Genomic DNA, 10,500 nt, shown 5'->3' with positions numbered 1-10,500 from the left:
TCATGTTTTATTTCAGGATAGTTTATAATGCAGTCCAAACACTTGTATATGTGTCTATTGAATTGTGCTATCAACATGAATTGAAAATATTAAACTGAGCAATATAAATTCATTTTCATAAAGTTTGAAACTACAGAATTTTTAAAAATGTAGTTTTCAAATCCTTATTTATGTCTTGAAATAGAGGCCATCACAAATAATTTAACATTTCATATACCTCTTCTGTAAGATCTCAGCCATGTATTTAACATGCTGACAGCAGTGTTCCTGGTGAAACTGAAATTTGCAACAGCTTATTTTTGTTCTAGGGACATAACTTCCGCTCTGCTTGATAGGCACTCTTTTGTAAACTTGCCATCTGTATGTTTTGATGCCTGTGATTTTATTTTTTCACTTAACAACTTTTCACAGTGGCATTATTTATTTTAGTTGCATTTAAAAGAAGTTAAATTTCAGTTCCTTTTTTCAGTTCACTAAGTTTTCCATCATGCATCTTTTCTGTCCACCAGTCATCTTTCTCACGATGGTTTGTTTCTGATGATGTCTTAAGTCATAGTCTTTCAACACCAGTAGGCTTTATTTGCATAGAAAATGCTTGTATCTGGGGCCTCCCCGGTGTCGCAGCAGTTGAGCGCTGGGCTGCGAAGCTGCCCACAGCCTCTGCAGCACCAATTCGATCCCCGGCCACCGGCAAGGGTCCCACATGGCGCGACAGACCTCTCCGGTCTTGCCCGCTGCTCCCCTCAGCAGTGTATTTTCATCCATCTGCCTGTTCTGTTCCCCGTTCTGGCTCTGGTGAATTCTCTCACCTGCCCCCCTACCCCCAGCGCCTCTGACTGTACTCAGTGCTTGTATAAATAAAATAAATAAATAAATCTTAAAAAAAAAAAGAAAATGCTTATATCTGGGCCCTTTATGCCATGTTATTCTGCCCCACTTAAAAGAGGTTAGGTCTTGTCATCTATGATGTCTCCTTCGGGTCTATAGTTAAGTCCTAAAGCTGCCACAAAGTTGCTTAAAGGAAGGGTGGCAGAGTAGGAGTAGGAGGTGGGAGGGGACCCAATGGAACATGGTAGAGGATTATGGGACTTCTATGGTGGGCAGGGTGTGCAAACAAATATTTGTTGAGGTTTGAACACATGTTCCCTAAAACAAATACAATGATTGTAAGCCAACTTTACCTTGATAAGCATAACTGGGGAAAAAAGAACAGAAATGTATGCTCTCTCCATCCCAGAGGCTGGCATCCAGGTATCTGTGCATGCATGCCATGCTCCCTGTGGAGGCTGTAGGGAAGAATCCTTTCTTGCCTCTTCCTCTCTCTGCTGGTGAGTTCATGTTTTGTAGCTGCATCCATAGCAGTCTCTGCCTCAGATCATAACATGGCCTCCTTCCTGTGTCTGCAGTAAGGACACCAGTTGGGCCTCCCTGGTGGTTCTTGTTAAAAGTCTCAGCGCTATCAAGCTATCAGCAGCCACTGCAGCATGAGTTCGATCCTGGCCAGGGAGCTACCCACATGGCGCAGCAGACCTCTCCTGTCTCCCCACTGCTCTTTTCAGCAGTGTATTTCAGTAGAACTGCCTGTTCTGCACCCCACTCTGTCTCTAGTGAATCCCCTCACCCCCACCCCCCAACCTCTGGCCTAAGACCACAATGAATAAATAACTAAAATAAAACTTAAAAAAATAAGGACACCAGTCATTGAATCTGGACTCACTCGATCTAGCATGACCTCATTTTAACGTGATTACATTCGTAAAGACCTTATTTCCAAATAAGGTCATATTCACAGATATCAGAGGTTAGAACAGAAATATATCTTATTGAATTTATATATATATATATATATATATATATATACACATACTAAAGAGAAGTTCACATAACATGAAATTAACTTTTTAAAGTCAACAATTCAGTGACATTTAGTATATTCAGTGTGCAGCCAACACCTCTGTCTATCTCAACAAATTACTTCCATTGCTCCCAAGTAAAACCCCTTACCTCTTCAGCAGTTATTTTCAATTCTCCGTTCCCCTCTGCCCCGGGCAAGCTACATTCTGCTTCTGTGGATTTATCTCTTCTGAATATTTCATATAAATGAAATCATGTAACGTGCTCTTTGCATCTGGCTTCTTTCATTTCATATAATGTCTTCAAGGTTCATCCACACTTCCTTTTTATGGCTGAATGCTATCCATTGTATAGGTGTACCGTGTTTTATTTATCCATTCATCTGTTCATGGACATTGGGGCTTTATCTACCTTCCGGCTATTAAGTGCAGTGCTAGTATGGACATATGTGCACATACACTTGTTTGAGTCTCTTATTTTTCAATTATTTTGAGTGGATTTCACAGTCCTTTGGTATATTCTATGTTTAACTTTCTGAGGAACTGCCAAACTGTTTTCCACAGCAATTCACTATTTTACATTCCCACTAGCAATGAACTAGGGTTATGATTTCTCCACATCCTTGACGACATTTGTTATTTTCCATTTTTGTATTACAGTCAACTTAGTGTGAAGTGGTACCTGATTGCTGTTTTGATTTGCATTTCTCTAATGACTAATGATGCTGAGCGTAATTTTCATTAACTTTTGGCAATTTATATGTCTTTTATGGATAAATATCTATTTAGGATCCTTTGCCTATTTAAAAAATGTGGTTGTTTGTCTTTTTGTTGTTGAGCTGTAAGAGTTCATCTGGATACTAGAAACTTATCAGATATATGATTTGCAAACATTTCTTCTCTGTACGCTATATTTTTAACTTCTTAATGATGTTTTCATGTACAAAGTTTTCATTTCGATTAAGTCCCACTTATCTATTTTTTCTTATGTTGCTTATGAGTTCTGTGTCATATCTGAATCTGTTGTCAAATCCAAGGCCCTGAAAATTTAACTCTTATGTTTTCTTCTAAAGATATAACTTTATGGGGAGGCACAATTTAACCCAAAAATGTGATGTCAATATCATGACCAATGAATGAGAAGCGGGGACAAGTATAAAGCCAGGGCAATTTCCACACCTTGAAATGCATAACCCAGAAGGAAACATGACATCTCTGGGCACACCCCACTGACCAGTGCTTAATTCTAGCTTTATAGTCACTCCCAGATTCAAGAGAGAGGCCCGGCAAGGTATAGTTTAGCTTTATGTGTATGTACTCAACCAACAGTGGTGAAGTAAAGGCATCAGCTGGGTCTATATGCAAAATTAGTTGCAGAACTGGACTTTGTCTCAGCTGCTAAAATCACATTAAATATCCTGTGGCTTTTCATGTGCTGTCCAGTGACAGATGAGCCAGCAGGGCTGACAGCTAATCCAGCCGCCCAAGCTTTTCTCTCAAAGAATATTTTCTTCCCAATAAAAGTAAAAGGGTAAAGTAGAAGGTGAACTTGGGGGCCTCCCTGGTGGAGCAAGGGGTTAAGCACCACACTATGAAGCAATCCGTAGCCTCTGCAGCATGAATTTGATCCCAGGTCAGCCAGAGAGAAACCCACGTGGCGAGGCAGACCTCTCCTGTCTCGCCCGCTGCTCCCCTCAGCAGTGTATATCAGTCAGCCTGCCTGTTCTATTCCCCACTCTCTCTGGTGAATCCTCTCACCCCTCGCATCTCTGGCCTGTACCCCAGCTCTTGTATGCATAAATAAATAAATCTTAAAAAAAAAGAAGGTGAGCTTGGGTTAAGGACTCTTTGCAGTGGACAGAGATATTAAATGTTTTCCAATGTCATTTCTCAATGCCTCGTGTCTTCTTTATTTTCTTTGTACTCTGTTTGAAAAATTGCTGGTGCTTATTAGTTTTGACTTTTATGATTCTTCTTTTCCACTTCAACTTTCCTTGCAGCAGAAAATTGAGAATCATAGGAAATGCTTTCCAGACTATGGTTAGAGAAGGAGGGTTTAGGGTTGGAATTTTAAGTGATGGAATTATCTCCATTTTTGACGAGGTTGTTTCTGACTCTCTGATCTCTCCTCTCCAGATACACTGTGAATAGGGGTAAGTTGTGGAAATATTTCTCAGGATTCTATCTCGGGATTATTCATTCTCTCTCTCTTTTTCTCTCTCTCTTCCCCCCACACATACTATAACCCTCCCTCATTTTTGCAAGAAGATAAAATTGAGCTGTGTTCATCTTCATTTAACTGAGTACAGTTGAGTCTTAAAAAACTTTAGTATTTTCTCTTGACTTCATTTGGTTATTCCTTACAGTATAAGACCACACAGTAGAGGATGGGTCTAACTGAACTAAGTAAGTTTCTACCAGTGAGGAAGAAGAGATGGTGAACAGATTTGGAGAAGATGAAGATCAATGCTATCAAGATCTAAAACTGGAAAGGGGCGGAGCAACATGGCGGCGAGGAGACGCTGCGAGTAAGATCTCCCATTAAAAAAAGTTAATAGGAAGGAAAAGCGGCAGGTCCCAGTGAGAACTGGGACACGGAAGATAAACGGGTGACTCCAGCAAACTGCCCGAAGAAGAAAGTGGCCATAAAAGAGGACGAGAAGGGAGGGAAGCGCAGAACCCTGCTCCCCTCCCCCGCCCACAGAGGCGGCACTCTCCGACCGGCAGAGACGAGGGAAACAACAAACCAAAACGCCCAACAAGAAAAACGGATGCAGCAAGCGGGACTGTGAGTGGAAAGGAACTATTTCAGCCACCACACCCCGTGAACGGGAGCTGAGGCGAACCCTGCAGGATCCGCCGCGGAGGTGAGCTCCAGGCGCCATTAAAGAGAGCCCCGCCCCCAGGAGGAGACCAGCACCAGCACACAGCCCCGGCCGCCCGGTAAGCTTGCGCGAAAGCGGCGCTCAGATTGCAGCTGCCCAGGTCCCCTCGCCTGCGACCTAGGCTTGCGGGGAGACTGCGGAGGCCCTCCCTGAGTGAGCAGGAACAAGGCGCCCAGGCAGGGGAGCGGGATTCAAAAGGCGCCATTCCCGCGCCACTGATCTGGGCTACAGCCCGCGTCCTGGAACTGAGGGCTTTGGAACTGAGACCCGGGGCACGAAATTAGGGGCGTGGGTTCCCCACGACGGTGGGGCACAAGGCAGACACAGCACCCCAAAGCCGTTGAGGTGTACCCTACCATCCCCGCTCTGCTCCCTGTCCCACGGGGTGGAAAATCAGCTCCCCAAGGGCTCTAGGAGAGATCTCTGGTGCCACCTAGCGACTTGACCCCAGCACAGGCTCCTGAAGGAGCTAGTGGCCAGCTGGGGAGTTAGCCCACACCGGGCCCCTTCTGAACAAGTAGTCTGAGCCCACAGGGAGAGCGAGCACCCACAGCCGGGGCAGACCAGGCGCGCAGAAGAGTGTGCCTGAGACCAGAAGCGCAGGGAGTGTGGCCCACATCACCATTTTAAAACAGGGACATTTCTTCAGTAAAGACTACCTGCAGAAGGCTTCCTCAGGAGCCAGAGGTGAGCGGGGGAAGTTCGCCCACGCCAGACCCCCTCTGGCCTGCAGTCCAAGCCCAGAGGGGAGCAGGAACCCACCGCCGGGGCAGACCAGGCGCACAGGGGAGTGTGTCCCCACATCGGCATTTTAGAACAGGGACCTTTCTCCAGTAAAGGCTGCTTGAAACTGACAGATGACTCCTGGAAGAACCAGAGGGGAACAGAGAAGCCCACCCAAGATGCCGGCAAGTCCCAACAACACAGTGTCCCAACGCATACGGCAAATTAGAAAACAGACAGTAGGGAGGAGAAGAACCACACGCAACCTAGCAACTCTCCAGAGAAAAAGCACACCACAAAAAGAAAGCCAGCCCCCAGATTGCAACGACAATAACTTGGAAGAATTTCTGAGCCTTCCAGAAAGAGAATTTAAAATTGCCGTGATTAAAAAACTGACAGAAGTCATAAAGGAAAACAATGATAAGGGAAAAATAATCAACGATCAGAAGAATGCAATTGAGTCCCTAGAGAGGGAAAACAATGGTCAGAAGAAAGAAATTGAGTCCCTAAAGAGGGAAGTAAAAGAAATGCAGGAGATCAAAGAATTAATGGAAGAACTAAAGAATTCTGGGAAAAGCAATGAAAGCAGAATAGATGAAATGGAAGAACGAATAAGTAATCTTGAAGACACAGAAATAAAAAGAACCAAAACAGAAAAGGAAAGAGAAGTACGAAGGAAAAAGAACGAAGAAAGACTTCGGGAACTATCTGACTCCATGAGGAAAGGAAATATAAGAGTTATAGGAATACCAGAAGGAGAGGAGAGAGATGTAGGAACAGAGAAAATATTCAAAGAGATAATTGAAGAGAACTTCCCAAATGTGAAGAAGGAGCTGAAAATTGATATACAAGAAGCAAGAAGAACACCAAACTTCCACGACGAAAGGAAAAATACAGCAAGACACATAATAGTAAAGCTCCCAAGAATCCAGGACAAGGAAAAAATAATGAAGCTGGCAAGAGGGAAGAAACAGATAACATTCAAAGGGAAACCAATCAGGCTGACATCAGACTTCTCCAAAGAAACACTACGGGCAAGGAGAGAGTGGAGGGACATAGTCAACAGACTCCAAGAAAACAGATGCCAACCAAGAATACTCTATCCCGCAAAGCTCTCCTTCCTCTTTGAAGAAAGAATATGGACCTTCCCAGACAAACAGAAACTCCGGAATTTCATTGCAACTAAACCCCCACTCCAAAAAATACTACAAGGAGTCCTAAAGCCAGAACCTCAGAGCGACGAATAACAATGAAAGAAGGCCAAAAAAAAAAAGTTATTAAAAGAATAAATAAATAAAATCAAAGGAAAGACAAACACAATGGCAAATACAGATGTTAACATATCAATATTAACTCTAAATGTAAATGGACTAAACTCTTCAATAAAAAGACACAGAGTTGCAGCCTGGATTAAGAAACAAAACCCAACCTTTTGCTGTCTCCAGGAAACACATTTAGCTACAAAAGATAAAAATAGGCTCAAAGTTAAAGGATGGAAAACAATCCTACAAGCAAATGGACCAAAAAAGAAAGCAGGAACAGCTATACTTATATCAGATAAAACAGATTTCAAACTCAAAAAGATAAAAAGAGACCCCAATGGTCACTACATTATGATCAAGGGGACAATACTTCAAGAAGAAATAACACTCATTAACATATATTCACCAAACGAAGGAGCACCAAAATATATCAGACAACTGTTGTCCTCTCTGAAAACAGACATCAGAGAAAACACATACATAGTGGGAGACTTCAACACACCACTATCAACAATGGATAGATCAACAAGACAAAAAATAAGTAAAGAAACCAAAGCTCTAAATAAAGACCTAGAGCAATTGGGCTTAACAGACATCTATAGAACACTAAACCCCAAAAAAACGGAGTACACATTTTTCTCAAGCGCACACGGATCATTCTCCAGGATCGATCACATACTGGGGCACAAGACAAACATCAACAGATACACCAAGATTGAAATCATATCAACCATCTTTTCTGACCATGAAGGCATCAAACTAGAAATAAACCATAAAAAGAAGGCAAGGAACTTTCCTACCTCATGGAGATTAAAAACCACACTACTGGAAGACCACTGGACTAATGAGGAGATCAAAGAAGAAATTAAAAAATTTTTTGAATTGAACGACAAGGAGGACACCAATATCCTAAATGTATGGGATGCAGCAAAAGCAGTAATAAGAGGAAAATATATAGCAATGGAAGCTCACATCAAGAAACAAGAAAGAACGCAAAGAAACAACCTAATCTCGAAGCTCAAAGATCTAGAAAAAGAACAACAAAAAAACCCCAAAACCAGTAGAAGAAAAGAAATAATAAAAACCAAAGCAGAAATAAATGAAATTGAAACTAAAAAAACAATCCAAAAGATCAATGAAACCAAGAGCTGGTTCTTTGAAAAAATCAATAAAATAGACAAACCCCTAGCCAGGCTCACAAAGGAAAAAAGGGAGAAAGCACAAATAAACAGGATCATCAATGAAAGAGGAGAAATCACAACGGACACAGCAGAAATCAAAAGAATAATCAGTAACTACTATGAACAGTTATATGGAAACAAGTTTAACAATCTAGAGGAGATGGACAAATTCCTACAACTCTACAATCACCCAAAGCTAGATAAAGAAGAAATAGAACACCTAAACAGACCAATTACAATTAGCGAAATTGAAATGGTAATCAAAAACCTCCCCAAAAACAAAAGCCCAGGACCTGATGGATTTACAAATGAATTCTACCAAACATTCAGAGACGTATTAGTGCCTATCCTTCACAAACTCTTCCAAAAAATTGAGAAGGAAGGGACAATACCAAACACGTTCTATGAAGCCAACATTACACTAATACCAAAACCGAACAAGGACAACACAAAAAAGGAAAACTACAGGCCAATCTCCCTAATGAACACTGATGCAAAAATCCTCAATAAAATTTTAGCTATCAGAATCCAACAATGTATCCATAAGATAATTCACCACGACCAAGTTGGATTCATTCCAGGGGCACAAGGATGGTTTAACATCCGAAAATCAATCAACGTTATCCAACACATCAACAAAAAGAAATATAAAAACCATATGATAATATCAATAGATGCTGAGAAAGCTTTCGACAAAGTGCAACACCCATTCATGATAAAAGCCCTTGAAATTCTTGGGATACAAGGAACATACCTCAACATCATAAAGGCCATCTATGACAAGCCAACAGCCAGTATCATTCTCAATGGTGAAAAGCTGAAAGCAATTCCATTAAGATCTGGAACAAGACAAGGATGTCCACTCTCACCATTGCTTTTCAATATAATACTGGAAGTCCTAGCCAGGGCAATAAGACAAGAGAAAGACATCCAAGGAATCCAAATAGGAAAAGAAGAAGTCAAACTATCACTATTTGCAGACGATATGATATTATACATAGAGAACCCCAAAAACTCCACAGAAAAGCTAATTCAACTCATCAATCAGTTCAGTAAAGTGGCAGGATACAAAATCAACACGCAAAAGTCAGTAGCCTTCCTATACACAAACAATAAATCTGAAGAAGAAGAAATCAAAAAGACCATCCCTTTTGTTATTGAAACAAAAAAAATCAAATATTTGGGAATAAATCTAACAAAAGTGGTAAAGGACCTATACAGAGAAAACTATAAAACACTGTTAAAAGAAATAGAAGAAGACACAAAGAAATGGAGAGACATCCCCTGCTCATGGATTGGAAGAATAAACATTATTAAAATGGCCATCCTTCCAAAAGCAATATACAGATTCAATGCTATTCCAATCAAAATTTCAATGTCATTCTTCAAAGAAATAGAACAATTATTGATGAAATTCATATGGAATCACAAAAAACCCCGAATAGCCAAAGCTCTCCTGAAAAAAAAAGAAGGGAATGGAGGCATCAGACTCCCAGACTTCAAACTATACTACAAAGCCATAATCATCAAAACTGCATGGTATTGGAACAAGAACAGACATACAGACCAATGGAATCGAATAGAAAATCCAGAAATAAACCCACAGATTTATGGTCAACTAATCTTTGACAAAGGAGCAAAGACTATGCATTGGAGCAAAGAAAGTTTGTTCAATAAATGGTGCTGGGAAAACTGGGTCGCTACATGCAAAAGAATGAAGCTTGACCACCACCTCACACCATACACAAAAATCAACTCAAAATGGATTAAAGAACTAGACATAAGACCTGAAACCATAAAATATATAGAAGGAAATATAGGCGAAACACTACGTGATTTGCACATCAAAGACATCTTTACAGACACATCACCCAAAGCAGTGATAGTGAAGGCAAAGATAAACAGCTGGGACTATATCAAATTAAAGAGCTTTTGCACAGCAAAAGAGACAATAACAAAAACAAAGAGAAACCCCACCAACTGGGAGAACATTTTTGCACCCAACACTAATGATAAAGGACTGATCACAAAAATCTGCAAAGAGCTGATGAGACTCAACAACAACAAAGAAAATAATCCAGTCAAAAAATGGGCAGAAGAGCTTAAAAGAAACTTCTCTGAAGAGGAAATGCAAATGGCCAACAGGCATATGAAAAAATGTTCAACATCACTTGTCATCAGGGAAATGCAAATCAAAACTACCATGAGATACCATCTTACACCAGTGAGAATGGCACATATTAAAAAAACTAGCAACAACAAATGTTGGCGAGGGTGTGGAGAAAAAGGAACTCTTCTGCACTGTTGGTGGGAGTGCAAACTGGTCCAACCACTGTGGAAAGCTGTGTGGAGATTTCTGGACCTACTAAACATAGAGCTTCCATATGACCCAGCAATTCCACTCCTAGGTATTTACCCAAAGGACACAGAAACATCAATTCCAAAGAACACCTGCACCCCTATGTTTATAGCAGCACTGTTTACAATAGCTAAGCTTTGGAAACAACCCAAATGCCCAAAAATAGATGACTGGATCAAGAAGATGTGGTACATATATACCATGGAATATTACTCAGCATTCAAAAAAGATAAACAC

This window comes from Talpa europaea, assembly GCF_964194135.1.
Source record: "Talpa europaea genome assembly, chromosome: X".
NCBI classification, from domain to species: domain Eukaryota; kingdom Metazoa; phylum Chordata; class Mammalia; order Eulipotyphla; family Talpidae; genus Talpa; species Talpa europaea.
Note: the sequence above shows the minus strand (reverse complement) of the source record.